The sequence below is a fragment of the Ascaphus truei genome, chromosome 12, assembly GCF_040206685.1.
Source record: "Ascaphus truei isolate aAscTru1 chromosome 12, aAscTru1.hap1, whole genome shotgun sequence".
NCBI classification, from domain to species: domain Eukaryota; kingdom Metazoa; phylum Chordata; class Amphibia; order Anura; family Ascaphidae; genus Ascaphus; species Ascaphus truei.
Window position 1 is genome coordinate 6,331,037 of NC_134494.1, and position 18,904 is coordinate 6,349,940.

At 43.2% G+C, this 18,904-nt stretch overlaps 1 protein-coding gene across 2 annotated transcripts in view; it reads left to right on the top strand.

Annotated features, from left to right (window-relative positions):
* The window catches only part of LOC142464336 (uncharacterized), an 898,100-nt gene that overhangs the window by 617,129 nt on the left and 262,067 nt on the right, over positions 1–18,904 (top strand). The gene's annotated exons all lie outside the window — the stretch shown is intronic.

Consider the following 18,904-nt stretch of genomic DNA (forward strand, 5'->3'; position numbering starts at 1 on the left):
TTTGAGCTGCTGATTTACACCCACATGTTTTTGCATCATGCTTTTATTTTTCTTTATGGTGCTCAGATTGTAAGTGATGTTACTTTAGGGGTTAGCACTTCTGTACCTCTGGGGACATTCCATTCAAACACTTGCCTTTTTGTACATTTCTTGGGCTACTGTATGCGGGGCAGCTCTATCTACCAATAATAGACTAGAAGATCATACCTATGCTCCTCAAACATTGAGGTGCTTGTTTTGTATACAAATATCTTAATTTCTTGTTATGTACCGTACTAATTCTTACATTGCCTGTATACCTAGTATGAAGCTGATGCATAACTACATTTGCTACTTATATTTTCATGAGTCGTGAAAGTTGAATAGTTATTACTTTATCACTTTTTTTTTTAACTAAGAACTTTTGTATTATCTATGCCTGTTTCTTCTTGTTAATGTATTTGTTCATGTTTGTTGCATTGGACTGGATATCTTCAACGTTCTGTGTTTCATTTCTTTTTATATTTAATGCTGCGTTTTACAGCACGTTGAAATACCTCATGTTTATGAAAATAAATACCAATAAAATGATCGCTGTGCTTTATCAATTGAAACCCTGCAGGAGAAGGAAACAGGCTGCACATAAATATACCTGTCACTATATGTATTCCAATGTTATATGGCGTGTGTGTGTGTGATATATAACGGTGAAGGGAATGCAGCAGTGGCGCAGCTGGACAGGTGCGGGTTCCCGGGCAACCATTTTTTTTTCAGGGCTCTATTATGAGTGTTTAAAACCAGAGACAGAACATGAAACGCAGACAGAGCTCAGTGCACATCCAATGACACCTATACACGGTACAGTGTGTGTGTGTGTGTGTGTGTGTGTGTGTGTGTGTGTGTATATATGTGTATGTGTATGTATATGTATATGTATATGTATGTATATATATATATATATATATATATATATATATATATATATATATATATATATATATATATATATATATATATATATATATATATATATATATATATATATATATATATATATCTCTTTTGAATAAAATGGTCTATGCAACTAATTTTGACAGATTTTATTATAAATCATTCTTCCTGGTAATGTACAGGTTATTAAGAATTTATATTAGTGTTAGGTACCCTTGAGATGTGGTCTGCCGTGTAGGGGCTCAAGGGCTTACAACACTTTGGCCAAAAAGTTAAACTAAAAGACCATTTTATAAAAAATATATATATATATATATATATATATATATATATATATATATATATACACTGTACCGTGTATAGGTTTCATTGGATGTGCACTGAGCTCTGTCTGTGTTTCATGTTCTGTCTCTGGTTTTAAATATATATTGCCATGCTCAGAAGCGCTCCTCTGTGACACTTTTATACGCTTATATATATGTTGTGGTTATTTTGGGGGTTCAATATGAGCTTGTAGGTGTCCTGTATGCTCTATTATGAGTGAACATATTCTGTAGATTCAGGAGATTTAATCAAAATCACAAACAGCTGCCTGTGGGATTAAAGTCTGGTCATCCACAAGAGGACTCCTTAATTCACAAAGTTTCTTGGAGGAAGCAACATTTTATTTAAAATTATTCAGTTTAACTATGCAGTTTAGCAACGCTTAATACATAGGGCCATAAATATCTCATTTTCACCTGCACTGAACCCATTTAAGACATATTTCTTTCATTAGTTAAGCGCAATCTATCATATCGGAACTTTTAATGATGCTCACATTTGAATCACTTTACAAAGGGAAAAATAATTTTAGCCAACATATGCTAAATCATTGTATTTAAGGATATCGCTTTTATCACTTTTTATTTAGTTACTCACCAAACAAGGTTTTTGAGTACAGCCTTCAATACCTGTTGAGAGCATACCAGTAGTGTAACTCAGAATATGATGTTACCGTGTGGAAAATTATTACAATATATTATGTCCAAACAAGCGGACTTGCACTGGTCTCAATCAGTCGTATAAAAAACTATAGTAATAATATCAACTATATGTTGTCTTTGACAAAGCGCCTGTTGCGTGTTAGTTTTTGAAGTGAAACTTTTTTGCTTTCGCTGGAGCAAATTTTCTTCACGGTGACGGAAGTAAAGAAACGGAAGTGACGTCACTCTGGTCAAAAAAGGCCATCGGCGTGCGTCGCTGTGGTAAGAGGCCGCGCGCTGGCCGGCTCAGCGTGCACGCGCCGCACCGCCCACCGGCACACATGCGCAGTGCCCACCAGCTCGGGAGCGTGGGAGCAGCAGCAGCAACCCCAATGGAGACCACACACACACATATACAGACACACACACACAAAATAGGAATTCACAGTTACTATAAATATAGAAGTGCGAATAGCTCAAACGGGGTGTGTGTCGAGCTTGCACGTTTAAGGCTACGGCCCTAGTGAGCGCGACGACGGAGTGCTCCACCCGAGCAATCTGAAGGACTTCAGATCAGTTGCGACTGGGGGGCGTGGCCATGACGCCATGCGACTGGTTCGCCCTCATTGGCTGAACCGCCGCCGTGACGTAGCCATCGCTCAGCCGCCGCTCCAAAAGTCAAATATCCTGGCATTCCAAAATCTGGTCGCGCCACTCGCGCTTGGTCATGCACAGCTGCGAGCAGTGGGGGCGAGGCCTAAGTCAAACTGCTTTGCGTTTTGTCACTGAAACTGTGTTTTGATTTTTAATTAAAAACATCACAAATACAATTTATGTGATAAAACAGTGATAAAACAGTGACAAAAGACAAAGAAGTTTCACTTAAAATGCGCGTGCTCGGCACACACACTTGTATTCCCCCCTTGTACCTGCATAGTGTGTGGATGTTTCTTTACACTGTTTTTAGCCCAAGAGGTGGGAATAGGTTACAAAGATCTAGTATGCGTGAGGCATACTGGATTTAGGAGTTACAAACACTTTCCCCGAAAGGCCTTAATATAGATTTTGAGCTAGGAGCATTTCTGTGATTCTTTGCTTTCCTTTCCAGTATATAACTGTTTTGGCATTATACTATACTGCCTTTGTACGACTGTTTATGCATCATGTATATTTTTATTATATTTTATGTATTACACTTATGTGTTTTTTATGTTTAATGTGTAAGGTTATTGTTGTTTTCTGTTTATGTATTATGCCAAGCTTATCAAATGCTCAGTGATTTCTATTTTTGCCAAGTAGGTATTGCTTTAAGACTGCCCTGATTGACAGGCCAATCAGAATGAGGGCGGGAGTATATATACCGGGCATCACTGACATCACTTTTTATCTCCTGAAGAAGTGTGCGCACGCACACGAAACGCGTAGGGCTATTTTATTTACTGTTGGACATTGAAGGACATTGAAGGTTAAGTAGGTCTTGTGGAGAATATTACAACTCGGTGAAGAGCAGCAGTGGAGTTAGGATCGCCATTCCTTTCAGCTTCGTCAAAAGGCTCCGCCCGCTTGTGACGCCACGTCCAGTGACGTCACTACCGGTCCCGGCTTGATACGGGACTTGGAGAAGTACACCGGAGATGTAATTTCCGCATTCAGGGAACCAGGACACACGGAAGATCATACGGTGATCTGGACGCTCTGCGAATCCTCTACACGTGGACGATAGATCTCACCAGTCTGGCTGACGCACATTGCCTTTAACCTTCTGCCGTCCTGTGAGTTTTACTCAGGTTTTACCCAATCGGATTGGCGTTCCTGTTAATGTCCAACATCTTATTTATTCTAGTTATATTAAAACTAATTTTTATCTATAGCTTTGCTCTTGTGTTTGTTAGTCCTGTCTGTGTTTGTCAGTCCTGTTTGTGTTGTTAGAAGGTCCTGTGAGTTCATGTCTGTATGAATTATCATAGCTGTGTTGCACTAAATATCTTTTGTTTCATTTCATGTTCCACTCCTTATGAATGAGGTTCCATCTGGTCATCCCAAGATCGACAGGTTGCTGATCATTTTGGAGCTTGAACTATTTCAACTGGATATCCAGGATTCCACCTAATTGGACTTATCAGGCGCCGGTATCTCTCTTTGTTTTATTCTTGTGTTCTGATTGTACCATCAGATTATCATCAGGCTGCCTAGCTTGCCACTAGGGTTCATCCTCATATTAGGGTACATTATTTATTTCCATTAGCGCTATTCTACATCACTTTTTTTTCTTCTTCACAGTTTGTAGCCTGCTCTAGTCTAACCCTATGTTTGTGATCCTACTGCCCACCAGCTGAAGTTTCTGCTTTCAACTATAGCTAACAGTAATTGGCTGGTGCTTTTCTGAGGTACAAATGCATAATATAAACTAGAAGAGGTCACACAAAGGTGATGTAATCAAAAACCTCAATAATTGAACTCGGTGTATCCCAAAATATAAATCAATCCATTATTACTAGGGTTGCCAGGTGGCTTCTCCAAAAATACTGGACACAATGGTCAGAGGTGCAACGTGCTCAAGACACACACTCCCCCTCTTTTGCCTCTCTCCATTCCATGCTGTTTCCTCCTCTCCTTGAGCCTGCTCCCATGCTCCAGACAGGTAATACTGGACACATACATGTCCAGTATTACCTCACTTTTTTTACTGAAAAGATTGTCTAAATACAGGACAGTCCGGTTCAATACTGGACACCTGGCAACCCTATTTATGACGTAGCACAATACAAATAAGCGAAACAATCCATGGCCTATCACAATAAAAATACTTAAAACTAGGGTCAACATGTAGCACTGGTAGTCAGTAACGTCAATCCTACACCTATAATCAATAATAATGTAACACTCTTATTCTAATAAGTATCACTACAGCCGGTATAGTACCCGGTATAGTTTCAACATCTAGCAGCGGAAGTCAGAAAGGTGTAAGATTGACTCCCACTGCTAGATGTTGTTACTATACCGGGTACTACACCGGCTGTAGTGATTCTTATTAGAATAAGAGTGTTACATTTTAATTGATTATAGGTGTAGGATTGACGTTATTGACTCCCGCTGCTAGATGTTAATACTATACAATCCTACACCTAGAATCAATAATAATGTAGCACTTATTCTAATAAGGATCACTACAGCCGGTGTAGTACCCGGTATAGTATCAACATCTAGCAGCGGGAGTCAGTAACGTCAATCCTACACCACTGTATAATAAATAATAATGTAACCCTCAGGCTGAGTTTATAGTCCTAGCTACAGCAACGCTACCAGTGATGTCACGCGTCGCCGTAGCAAAAGTTGCACTCTAGTGTGCGATGTAGCTGGCTGCAATGAGCGGTGATGTCAGGTAGGGGGAAGGCAGGGGGGCGGAGGAAGGAAAGGGGGAATCCAGAAATGGAGAGTTCCATCTAACTAACTGACTAACTAACTAACACACACACGGAATTCACTTTTACTATTGTAGCCCCCTTTCACCCGTGTCTAAGGTGACTACGTGCGGTGCTTTACCTGATGGCTCACATGAGGCCTGATCCTCCGCTGCAGGAAGCCTGGGGTGTACCTGATTCATTCTGGTGCCAGCGCCTTCACCTGTGAGGGATCCTGGCAGCGCCGGATAGCCTCTGCACAGGACCCAATAAAATAAATACACACGCACTATATATATATAACAGTTTACTGAACATGCAACTTATAACCACAGTAGCATCACAGGCCTCGCACGGCCGTACCCACACAGTACCCCACTGTCCAACCACCTTGTCCACACCCTGGTGAGGTTTCCCCAAAGTACTGAGGTGTCCTGGGCACCTAGCCACCCGGTGTCCACAGGAGCCCCACCCCACCCCAAATTATGTGGTAGCGCTAACCACAAAAAGTGTGCGTTGAAGTTGGTGAACTTGTTGGAATGCGATACCTGCTGGGTGCTCAGCACCCGGGTACTGCCAACTGAGGAAGAGGGTCAATCAGGTCCCACGTAGTAGTCGTCCGCGACGGCGTCCGGCTCTGCGTGGGGTGGACTCCCACAGGAATGTCCCACCATGAAGATAGTCTATGTCATGTGGTGGTGATCTGGTCCCAGACAACAGGCCACAAGTACCGCATGGCACATTGACTGTGTCCCTACCACTTGTATCTAATCGGGAAAGTCCCTGTATCAGGGGGGCTTTCCCTAACGCACATACAAGCTATGGTGGAGTCAGGGCCTAGCTGGGGCCTGAAGGGAAACTCTAAGCCTAGTCTCTGGGCCACTGGCTTCTGAGACACTACCTTACCCCTCTGTCTCCCAGCTCCGACTGCCGGGGCTTCTAACGCGCCAAATGTAACAATCCTAGGAGCAGTGGTTTGCTGCAGCCCTATTGGCTGTTTCGCGCCATGTGATGTTGTGGCCCCAGTGGGGCTTCGTCGTCTGACAAAGCGCCAAACTAGGAGTGAAACCTGTTGCTGCTTGCTGCTGTGCTCTGATTTTTCCTCTTCACATTGGATCTCCTGCAGTCTATTCACCACGTGAAGCACGCCTATGAGGAAGGATTACCACTCATCGTGAGTACTAAAACCCAATTACTCATACAACTGTGATTACAATTTGTTCTACAGTGCTGGACACTCAGTATTATTCATTGTGCTGGGCAATTGTAGCTCTAGTGAGGGTGTCCTACTCGGAAGAGAACCAGTTAAGGGCTGCATCTAACAGCCACTACCTGCATTATCAACCAGGAAACTTATCTTTAACCCTCCCATACTTTGAGCAATTCTTGCTAACATGTACCAGACACATTTGATATGAGTATCCTTTCTTCAAGCAAGATCCACATTCTTACAATATATATACATTGGAACTTTTTATTATATATTGGTAACACCGATTCACAGAACATTGTTCTCTTTTTTCTCTCTATAGTATAAATATAGAAGTACAAATAGATAAAACACGTGTACTAAGTCAAACTTATTTTCGTTTTGGCACTGAAATTGAGTTTTTATTTTTAGTTAAAAACATCACCATCACAAATAAAATTTCTGTGACAAAACAGTGACAAAAGACAAAGAAGTTTCACACTTTTTTATTTATATGCAATTAGTATTTACTATAATACATAGATAAACGTTTGTACTTACAAGCTACATTCATAATCACATTAATTTCTCTCCAGAGTCTATCGTTAATATTACGATCATGGTAACATCTAGATATGGCATCTGTCTGGTAGATTAAACCAATGAAATGATCAATGCCGGCTCTATCCATTATTGATATATTGCAGAGAGATCAAGGATCAAATCGCTGTCACAGTACAGCTAGCACACAAAACCACGTTTCAGTCACTACTGTAGGTGTCGGCATGTAATGCTTACTTCACTCTGCTGTGATTGGGTACAGTAATATGCTGTGTGAGTGGCTTGGTGCAAGTCACATGTGGCTTCTGTAGCTGCAAATATCAAAATCTTTCGGCTACAGAGATTTTGGTAGATTTGTAGCTGGTCGTTGCCGTCGAAGTCGCTCCGATTATAGGCGGTCGCTACAGACTACATTGGGTTGCTTTGCGGCTGCAAGCTGTCGCTGTAGCCAGGGCTATAAACTCAGCCTTATTCTAATAAGAATCACTACAGCCGGTGTAGTACCCAGAATAGTATCAACATCTAACAGCGGGAGTCAGTAATGTCAATCTTACACCTATAATCAATAATAATGTAACACTCTTATACTAATAAGGATCACTACAGCCGGTGTAGTCCCCAATATAGTATCGACATCTATTGAAGTAGCAGTAGCAGTCAGTAACGTAAATCCTACACCTATAATCAGTGGTCGACAAATCACCAAAAAATCTACTCGCCGAACAAAAAAATCTACTCGCCACCTAGTACCACAGGTGTGCTGCTTGGGCCAATAGGAGCTCGCCACGATGTTAAATCCACTCGCCCGGGGCGTGCAAATGTATAGGTTTGTCGAACACTGCCTATAATCAATAATAATGTAATACTTTTATTCTAATAAGAATCACTACAGCCGGTATAGTACCCAATATAGTATCACCATCTAGCAGCAGCAGCAGCAGTCAGCAACGTGAATTTTACACCTATAATCAATAATAATATAACACTTATTCTAATGTGTTGAAGGAGCGGTTCAGTGAATAAAGACACTGACTCTGGCACTGAGTTTGAAGCAGAGGAACCTGGTTCAATTCCCATTGTCGGTTCCCTGTGACTTTGGGTAAGTCACTTTATCTCCCTGTGCCTCGGGCACCAAAACATAGATTGTAAGCTCCACGGGGTTGGGACTGTGTATATAAAACAAAATTCTCTGTAAAGCGCTCTGTAAAATTAGCAGCGCTACACAAGAACAAACAATTATTATTAATTATTATTATATAAGAATCACTATAGCCAGTATAGTACCCAGTATAGTATCGACATCTAGTGGGAGTCAGTAATATCAATCTTACTCCTATAATCAATACTAATGTAACCCTCTTATTCTGATAAGATTTAGTAGAGCCGGTGTACTAACCGGTATAGAAAGTATGTTGTATAGACTGCACGTATGTGGAGCTGTAGTACAGTACAGATATATGTACATTGTGGGTACGCGGGAACAGTGAAGAGACCCCTAATCTCTCCTAAGTAAACTATAGAACACACCAGGTGTTCCCAGCACTCCAAATGAAAACAAGAAAGCTAATGAAGCTTATAAATACTATTGTGTATTCACAGAAGAAAAGACATGGTACAACAATATGCAAATGGAAAAAACAGGTAAGGGGAGGAGGGGTGGTGATAGAAGGGGGGTGTGATATCACTGGCAAAGTGAGGGTAGGGAAACCCCTGACAGGGAAGGAAGTTTGTGCAGGAAGATATGGGGGTCAACGTTTCGGGGTTATGAACCTCTTTTACAGGCCCATTCCCATAGCCTCCACAAAGGGGGACTATGGAACTTCCCAACTCCCTCCCTAATCGTAAAATCAACAAGTGAAGAGGAACACACAATTATAAAGGCAAGTAAATGCAAACAGTCTTACATAGAATGGAATCTGTCATCTAGCATGTGTGTAACCTAATGCAATAAACACCTGACAGACCCTGGCAAGAAAGTGGGCTTTAAAACAAAAGCACACTACTGTGTGATATGCAATTAATTACTGAGATATATGCAATTTGTCTCAGCAAATAGTCTTATTAGGCTGGCAATTCTCTCAGGGAACAGGTCCCTATTACCCAATACACCACAGTAGGGATAGATAAACTTCGAAAATGCTCAATGTGTATGATCAATGAAAAACCTGTGGCTAAAGAGTTTGTGATGCGTAGTCCTGTTCCCATCAGCCAGCAGGGTGGAGTGAGGCTGCACTATCAGCTGGCCGACTTAAATCCTGCCCTCCCGGTTCATCAGTGGGAGTGACCACACTGGTGCAGAACGCAGAGATCAGCTGCACATGCCTCCGTCTGGAAGAAACAAATCGACGTAGAAGGGGGAAAGATGGAGCGCTGCAAATTTTGGAAGAGGACTGGAGGCAGGTATAAAAATAAAACTACTTATTGGGCATATTAGGCAAAAAAAACATACAAGACAGGGTCCCCTAACACGTTTCTCTCCACAAAGGACCTTTAGCAAGGGTCACTAACGCCAATCTTACACGTATAATCAAAATCATAGGCTAATGCATGATAATTCCGGGCATTATTGAAAACCCTGCTCTCTGATTGGTTAAAATTCCGGGCATTATCCAATCCGCAATGCCCGGAATTTTAGCAGCTTGCAAAGTGCAGTTTTCAATTTGTTTATTTCCAACCAATCAGCTTTCAGAACAGCTGAGACAGGGCAGGGGATTGGTTAGAATGAAGTAACAGCTCTGAGACAGGGCAGGGGATTGGTCAGGAAGTATCAGCCACGGGTTGACTCCTCCCCCTCCCAAGCTGACTGAGATTTTCTGAGCAGATTCAGTTGAATTGGGGGGGAGTCTGCAAATAAGTAAGTGGCTGTCTGCAGTTTGTTTGTGGCTGCAGTTTGTGTGTGAGCGTGTCAGTAGCAGTGTGTGTATGCTGTGCTGTTGTGTTGTATATCTGTGTAGAGGCACTGTGTGTGTGTATAGAGCTCCAGTGTGTGTGCGTGTGTGTGCGTGTGTGTTCGTGTGTGTCAGTGTCAGCAGCAGAGTTTATGGGTGTAGCACGTGTGTGTAGCAGCAGTTTGTGTGTGTGTGTGTAGAGGTGCTGGGTTGTGTGTAGAGGTGCTGTGTATAGAGGTGCAGTGTTGTGTGTGTGTATGTTGTTGTTTGTAGAGGTGCAGTGTTGTGTGTGTGTGGGGTGTGTGTAGAGGTGTCGTGTTGTGCTGTGTTGTGTGTAGAGGTGGGGGGGGGGAGAGTGCAAAGTTTAGTAAGTGGCTGCATGTTTTATTGTGGCTGCAGTGTGTGTGTGTGTGTTGTGCTGTTGTATGTGTAGCAGCAGTTTGTGTGTGTGTAGAGCTGATGTGTGTATGTATAGAGCTCCAGTGTGTGTGTGTGTGTGTGTGTGTGTGTGTGTGTGTGTGTGTGTCAATGTCAGTGTCAGCAGCAGTGTTTATGGGTGAAGCGTGTGTGTAGCAGCAGAGTTTGTGTGTGTAGAGCTGCTGTGTTGTGTGTGTAGAGCTGCTGTGCTGTGTGTGTAGAGGTGCTGTATTGTGTGTGTGTGTGTGTGTGTGTGTGTGTGTGTGTGTGTGTGTGTGTGTGTGTGTGTGTGTGTGTGTGTGTGTGTGTGTGTGTGTGTGTGTGTGTGTAGAGCTACCGTGTTGTGTGTGTAGAGGTGCTGTGTTGTGAGTGTAGAGGAGGTGCTGTGTGGTGTGTCTAGAGCTCGAGTGTGTGTGTTTGTGTGTGTGTAGAGCTGCTGTGTGTGTACAGTTGCTGTGTTGTGTGCTGGTGTGTGTGTGTGTGTGTGTGTGTGTGTGTGTGTGTGTGTGTGTGTGTGTGTGTGTGTGTGTGTGTGTGTGTGTGTGTGTGTGTGTGTGTGTGTGTGTGGCAGCAGTTTGTGTTTGTGTGTACACAGAGGGGGCGGCAGTGTGTGGATACAGATATCTGCAGTGTAAGCGTATATAGAGGTGATTTCATGTATTTACCATTTTATTTTAATTAAAAAAATCTATTTAACTATACAAAAGTGTCTATTATTTATTAAATAAGTCTACATTTAGCCTATAATAGTAATAATCCCTTCAGAAGAGGGCATTATTGGCCAGTAATGCCCTGTTCTGAAGGGATTATTACTTAAATACTGTAATGTAACACTCTTATTCTAATAAGAATCACTACAGCCGATGTAGTACCCGGTATAGTTTCAACATCTAGCAGCGGGAGTGAGTAACGTCAATCCTACACCTATAATCAATAATAATGGAACACTCTTATTCTAATAAGGATCAATACAGCCAGTATAGTATCAACATCTAGCAGCGGGAGTAAGTAACGTCAATCCTACACCTATAATCAATAATAATATACTGTAATACTCTTATTCTAATAAGACTCACTACAGCCGGTGTAGTACCCGGTATAATATCATCATCTAGCAGCGTGTGAGGATTGTCCGTCGGTTTCGTCCCCGTGACGGGACGGTGACGCACGCCGCACTACCAGGCTGAGGGACATTGCACGTCCCGCGCTTAGTCTCCGCCCCTGTGACTTGTCCTCTGACGAATCGCTTAACACGCACCGCTCCGCCAGGCTGGGGGACACTGCACGCACCTCGCTCAGGCTTCGCCCTCGTGACATCACGGGTGAGGCGCACCGCACGCAAGCTAGGCGCAGGTGCCACGCTACTTTGGGCACATGAGGGGTTAATTGCATCAGTAATTATTCCACACCTGCACTTATCCCCGCCTCTGTTTACCAGTGGACTGAATTGGTTAGGGGCGGTTCTTGTTCATTACCCTGCAGCTGTGTGCTGCCCTACCATTGGCTGTCTGAACTTTAAATGCTCAGGCAGCCCTGCTGCAAACTGGCTGAGCATAAACCTCTGTTTGTGTACTAGTGTTTGCCTCAAACACCCTGCTGCCGTCTTGACTTGCTTATCTTGTTCCTGTTTTGACCTCGGCTTGTATCTGGACCTCCGCCTCTCTGACCCTTGACCTTGGTGTGCACTTGGACTTCTACCTTCTATACCCCAGGACCCCAGCACCGCATAACGACTATCCGATCTCTCCAATCCCAGAACACGGCAAGTACCTTGACCATTCTGACTTCTCCTACCCTGACCCAACTACACGACTACCACTCTGCACTCCGGACGTGGCAGCCCAGTTGTAGGTCGGTGGTTACCAACATCCCCACCTTAGCCTTGCGGTCCCGTCTTGTTTGTGGTGAGCACTCGTTACATAGTGGGAGTCAATAACGTCAATCCTAGACCTATAATCAATAATAATGTAACACTTTTATTCTAAGGAGAAGACATTAGGGTTTGGATCACTATGCCCCTTGAGGAAGTCTACTTAGACGAAACGTGTAGGGCAACACTGACCAAGCTGGAACTAAGCTGACAGAGCAGAGGCAGCAGTGGAGGACTATCGAGGACTTCTGAACCCCTGTGCAGTGACTTCTTGTGGACGGCCACCGCGAGGCCTTGCTTTAAGACGGATTCTCCTGGACTTTATCCCCCACTCCGTGACCCGGGGGGTCCCACTGCTCACGGTCACTTATTTGCTTGTAAGTGTTTACTGTTTTTATTACATTTGCTTATAAAGTTGTCCACATTATCCCTTTGTCCTCTGCCTTGTTTTTCTGGGAGTGTCCTGCCCCTTCAGTGGATGATCTACTACACCATATGAGTTGGTTACTCGGAACAACCGAAACTCTTATATTTCTCACTTAAAATGTGAGGAGTATCACTATATATTTTTTATTGATTTTTTATCAACCAGCTTTGCTCCTTCTTATGCCAACCTATTTTTAGGTTGGTGGGAGTCGGTCCACGTGTTTGGAGACAGAAACCCCTACCGACCATTTATCACTTTTTATAAAAGATTGATAGACGACCTTAATATAATTTGGGAGGGTGACGTTAATACACTTATCTTTTATAGATTATCTTAATCACAATCATTTAAATTTACACTTTACTCACAATTATGATTTTCACCACATACATTATTTGGATCTATTTTTATTTATAGACATGAACATGACAATTAGTTCAGATGGCTTTCAAAAAGTTAACTCACTAAATACTTTTTTAAGGGCGGACAGTGCCATCCCAAGTCCTGTTTAAAAGGGATACCTAAGGGACAGCTAATTAGGCTAAAGAGGATATGTTCCTCAGATGATGACTTTGTTAAACAATCCAAGGAACTCCTTGCCAGGTTTGAGGACAGGGGGTATTCATCCATAGATCAAGAGGTCACTGGATGAAGTTAATTGCATGACAAGAATGGATTTGTTGGATAAACAAAGAAGGGGTTATCATGAGCCCCAGGATAGTAAATACATGTTGTTTATCACTCAATTGAATGTTCAAGCAAACCAAATTAAAACCATAATCAAAAAGCATTGTGGGGTTCTCTCAACAGACCCATGATTAAAATGGGTCTATGCAGAGGGCCCCCACTTTGTCTTTAGAAAAGGTAAAACAATTTAAAATTTTGTTTCAAAGAGTTTATTTTCATCTAAAAGAAGTTCGCATCATAGTAATTTACCCAAGTGGAGTTTTAAATGTATAAAATGCATACTGCTGCGCCAGCCTTTATTTTAAAACTTCTCGGTGGCGTAGCGGTTGCATCTTCTGAATTCCACGTGCAATAAATTGGGTATCCCCGCATTCATGCCGCATTCGCACCGACCAGCACCCGTGGCTGATCCGTTTAATTATAATGGTTCGGATTTAATTGGGGGTATTTCTTTGCGTATCCGCCAGGTGGCAGATATTCATGAATTGTAATGAATTCTAATGTGCTACAGTAATGTGTCTACTTGCAGGTGTTTAAAAAAACCCACAGTGGTCCATTGTGAATTGACCTTGTTACTGAAGAAGTTACAATACTGTATCAATTTAGGCGTTTCATAATAAAAACTCAATGCACAGTGTCTTTTTTATATAACTGTACTGGATTTGTCCTGTCCTGCAATGAGAACACCGCCGCAGTCCGTGTGCAAAAAGCCCGACATAACGTACGCTTATTTAATATGGTCCGCAATTAATGCAGCAGATGATAAGATGGCCACAGTTGGTCAAATTTATCAATATTTTATCTCAAATTATGACTTTTACAAATTTTCACCAGATGCTCGTGTGTGGAAGCGTGCAATAAGGAAAAGGTTACGTATCGATCCGTGTTTTTCTCGTATTGCTCCAGCACATGGAGTTAGAGGAGGGTATTGGTGTGTGTTGCCAGATTTTTCCAGTATCTTTGATCATGGAGACTTCAAAAAGCGAAAGGTCATGGTAAAACCAACTAAGATTAGTCAGTCCCAGGCCAGCAATGGAACAGCGCCAGCGCCAGTACCGGCTTACAATAACGATCCGACCGTCAGTGAAAACCTGGTGACCGGCAACCCTTGCTATCTGTCCCCGCCTGGATACCTGCAGCCTGAGAAAGATTTCACGTACAGATACCAGCAAGCTTGCATGTACCAAGAACATTTTCAGCTTCATCAGCTCTCAACTACAGGTGTAGCAGGCCCGCTGTCACCTTTCAACTACGTGTATAATCAAGAATACGGGACTGGCGGTGGCTCGGCGTCAACCGATTGGCAAAGTCTACAGTGAAGGTACAGCTGCCATATTTTATTATTTTTTTAAAAATATCAATACATTATGCACACAGACAAGCGATTAGTTACTGCAGATCGGTCCGTTCGCCTGTAATCAATTGCTTTGCTTATGGTTATTTAGTTCTATTATTTTATTCACAATTCTAGAAAATGTAGTCCAGCAATATGATTGGCTGAGCAGCTTCTACAGTAAATACTGAGCAATTGGTGGGCAGCTAGGCGCATGCGCGTACTCTATGTCTCATTGGAACCTTGTTGAAACACACATGCGTCATCACATTTAGGCGCATGCGTGTATTTGAACAAGAGACGCCCCCTCTCCCCCGAGAAAATTATTGTGGCCTTCTTGAGGGCTTATGATAGTATAGGATATGATTGTTGCAGCAACTTACCTTTGGTCCGATTTTGTGTGGTTGTTAAATAGAGTTGGTAATCTACCAATCTAAGATAGATAATTTATTTTCCAGCTCTATTCTGTCCTGTGTCTTTACCAACAGGAGGGTGCAATATCTAGGCATGTAGCAAGAGATTAAATTATACCTGCTTGTTACTGTGTAACCTTGCAAGGATTGATCCCCTAATACACATTGGAGGAATATATAAATAAGGATACATTTTTGATATCTGACTCATGCATCATACATTGTGGGCAAGTGTATCTTTGAGTGTCTATACCTAGAGGGTAATATCCCCTGGACACATCTGCTACGCAGTTATATTCCAATTCCCTGTACTGTGATTAACTGTGGTGGAAGTTCTTTACTCAGGGAGTATTAACCCTGTGTGGGAATTAAGAATATCTTCCCACATGTATGAGTACTCCCCATTTTTTAGTCATATTCCACTGCCGTAATTTTAAACTTTCCTTGTATATTACACCCTGTGGTTTTTGTAGATAACTATTAAAGATTTATTATTTTTGCTTTTTCCACTCACTATGACTGGCAGTATAGGATAATGTGTATCCTGGATCAATGTTATCCTCCATTTGAGTACTACACATGAGTGCAATTTTTGAGGGCTTCTTGTGGTGGAAGGGTTTTCTCCAATCCTTACCTCCTATGTGAATATAGATTCAATATATTCCCTTATGCACCTTGTGACTTTTCATTATAAATATCTAAGTATTAGGTGAGCGGTAGACCTCTCCTTATCTATTATGCCTTCTTGAGGGGACTGATTGATTTTAACCATTATGTGAAATGTTATGCAGTACTTACTGTATGTTTTTGAGACACTGAAATGTTTATAAAAGGTTGCAGAATGCAACAATGAAGCAATTTTAAAATTATTCCACTTTTATTTTTTTTGGAGTTAAAACATTCTGTTATAAATTTTGAACAGCAGAGCAATAACGGAAACATATAATATACAATACCAGTAATAATTTTATTTTTCCTCAGAAAAGAAACTTTGTCATCAAGCAGAGAACGGCAAATAGAGGGATTTTGATGGATAATATCGCTGTTTTGAAACGTTGCTTGCGCATTGATGAATCTGATTTCAAAATCCAAGTACTAGAGGCAACAATTTAGTGACAATGCAATTTTTATTGATTAGGATAGAATAACTGTGAGCTTTATAGAAAACCTTAAACACTATGCTGCTGTTTTCATATTCAATACTTTTACTGTACTGTACAAGAAACCCCAAAAATAAAAATGTATAATCTTTTATTCTATACAGTATGTATTTATTCTACAGTACAGGCATACCCCGGTTTAAGGACACTCACTTTAAGTACACTCGCGAGTAAGGACATATCACCCAATAGGCAAATAGCAGCTCGCGCATGCGCCTGTCAGCACGTCCTGAACAGCAATACTGGCTCCCTACCTGTACCGAAGCTGTGCACAAGCGGGGAGACTATAGAGCCTGATACAAATGCGTTATTTACATCAGTTATACACGTATATGACGATTGCAGTACAGTACATGCATCGATAAGTGGAAAAAAGGTAGTGCTTCACTTTAAGTACATTTTCGCTTTACATACATGCTCCGGTCCCATTGCGTACGTTAATGCGGGGTATGCCTGTATATGTATTGTTTTAATACTGTTTTGATTTAATACGCATGCGTACAATATACTGTATGGCTCATGCAACCGTGTTGAAACACATGCAGTATGACAAGAGACACCACACATCCCCCCCCCCCGAGCCATTCATGAAAATTCCCTGAGCCCTTACTGTGTTTACTAACTCCTGCACACACTTCGATAGTAGCAGTTCCCCACCCCCCCAACCGCCTCGCACGCAAAGTCTTACTAACAAGACAACGGTAATGCAACCGCTTATCAATTCCCCACCCCCTCTAATTCTTGTAGCCTTCTTGAGAGACTGACTGATTTTAACCAACCATTACTGACTGTATGTTTTTGAAACACTGTATTTTCTTATAAAAGGTGACACAATGAAACAATTTAAAAAAATGAACTTTTTTTTATTTTTTGGGAGTAAAAACATTTTTTGATAACTTTTGAACAGACGAACAATCAAGCTGCGAAGTCGATCCCCACCAGTCTGTCCTTTCATGGACGAGGCCTTGTATGCCTCAAAATGCCATTTATTGAATCTCTCACGATTCTCATTAAATGATCGGTAATTTTGAAATACCGCTGCACTTCCTCCACAATTGTTCTCCGTAAATTGTCTGGCGGCGCCTTTTTTATTCGATTCCCTTCGTAGTTGACGTTGTGGGTCCACCCGCAGTACACCTCGTAACTGACGTGGTGTTTGAAGATGTACAGGGCATATCTCTGGGCTATACCAGCACTTGCAACCTTGTACTTCTCCCTGAGTGGTTGACTGACTGGGTGGGTGAGTGACTGGGTGGGTGAGTGACTGGGTGAGTGAGTGACTGGGTGGGTGAGTGAGTGACTGGGTGGGTGGGTGACTGACTGGGTGGGTGACTGACTGGGTGGGTGACTGACTGGGTGGGTGACTGACTGGGTGGGTGACTGACTGGGTGGGTGACTGACTGGGTGAGTGACTGACTGGGTGAGTGACTGACTGGGTGAGTGACTGACTGGGTGAGTGACTGACTGGGTGGGTGAGTGACTGACTGGGTGGGTGAGTGACTGACTGGGTGGGTGAGTGACTGGGTGGATGAGTGACTGGGTGGGTGGGTGACTTGGTGGGTGAGTAAGTGAGTGACTGGGTGGGTGAGTGACTGACTGGGTGAGTGACTGGGTGGGTGAGTGACTGGGTGGGTGAGTGACTGGGTGGGTGAGTGACTGACTGTGTGACTGACTGGGGGGGTGAGTGACTGACTGGGTGGGTGAGTGACTGGGTGGGTGGGTGACTTGGTGGGTGAGTGAGTGACTAGGTGGGTGAGTGACTGACTGGGTGAGTGACTGGGTGGGTGAGTGACTGACTGTGTGACTGACTGGGGGAGTGACTGACTGTGTGTGCGCATCACGGAGGTCAGGGGGCGGAGCCGAGAACATGCATCATTCCCGGTCCTGACTTTCCCCAGAGCGGGGGCGGGGCTGGACTCACGCGTCAGCAGGGAGGCTGGCCGAACACACCCGTCGTGCGACAGATGGGAGCGGGATCTGAATCTGCGGGCGGGGGTCAGGATGCGCAAGGTCCGCGTGCGCATACTGGGATCACGAAACCGGGTATCCGTCAAGGAAGGCTTGTTGGGGCGAGGAGACAGTCTGTGACCGCCAGGGTGGCAAATCCTCACAGTACCTCCCCCCCCCCTTTAGGAGCGACCTCCGGGTGACTCCACAATGGTTTGTTTGGAAATTTGGCATGGAACATACGGACCAGTTTGGCTGCGTGGACTCGGTGGCTCGGAATCCAGGACCTTTCCTCCTGGCCGAAACCTCTCAAATGACCCAGATAGTGTAGCGACCATCTGGAGATCTTAAAGTCAAGGATAGATTGGATCTCGTATTCAGGTTGTCCTTGAACCATGAGGGGAGAGGTGGGAACCACCGAAACTGAAAAGGCATTCTGGACCACCGGTTTGAGAAGAGAGACGTGAAAAACAGAAGGAATCTTAATGGAAGGCGGGAGAGTGAGACGATATGCCACCGGGTTGATCCTTTCGGAAATCGCAAAGGGTCCAAGAAATCTAGGTGCGAACTTCATAGAGGGTGTAACGCCTGTATGCCCGCAGACCTGGCCAGTCCCCAGTACAGTACTGAGGTGGGTAAGGTTATAACATGCACCCACAGCAGTGAGGGCGTGCCCGGAGTGTGGTTGTGCGTTGCCGGGCCTGTTGAGAAAATGT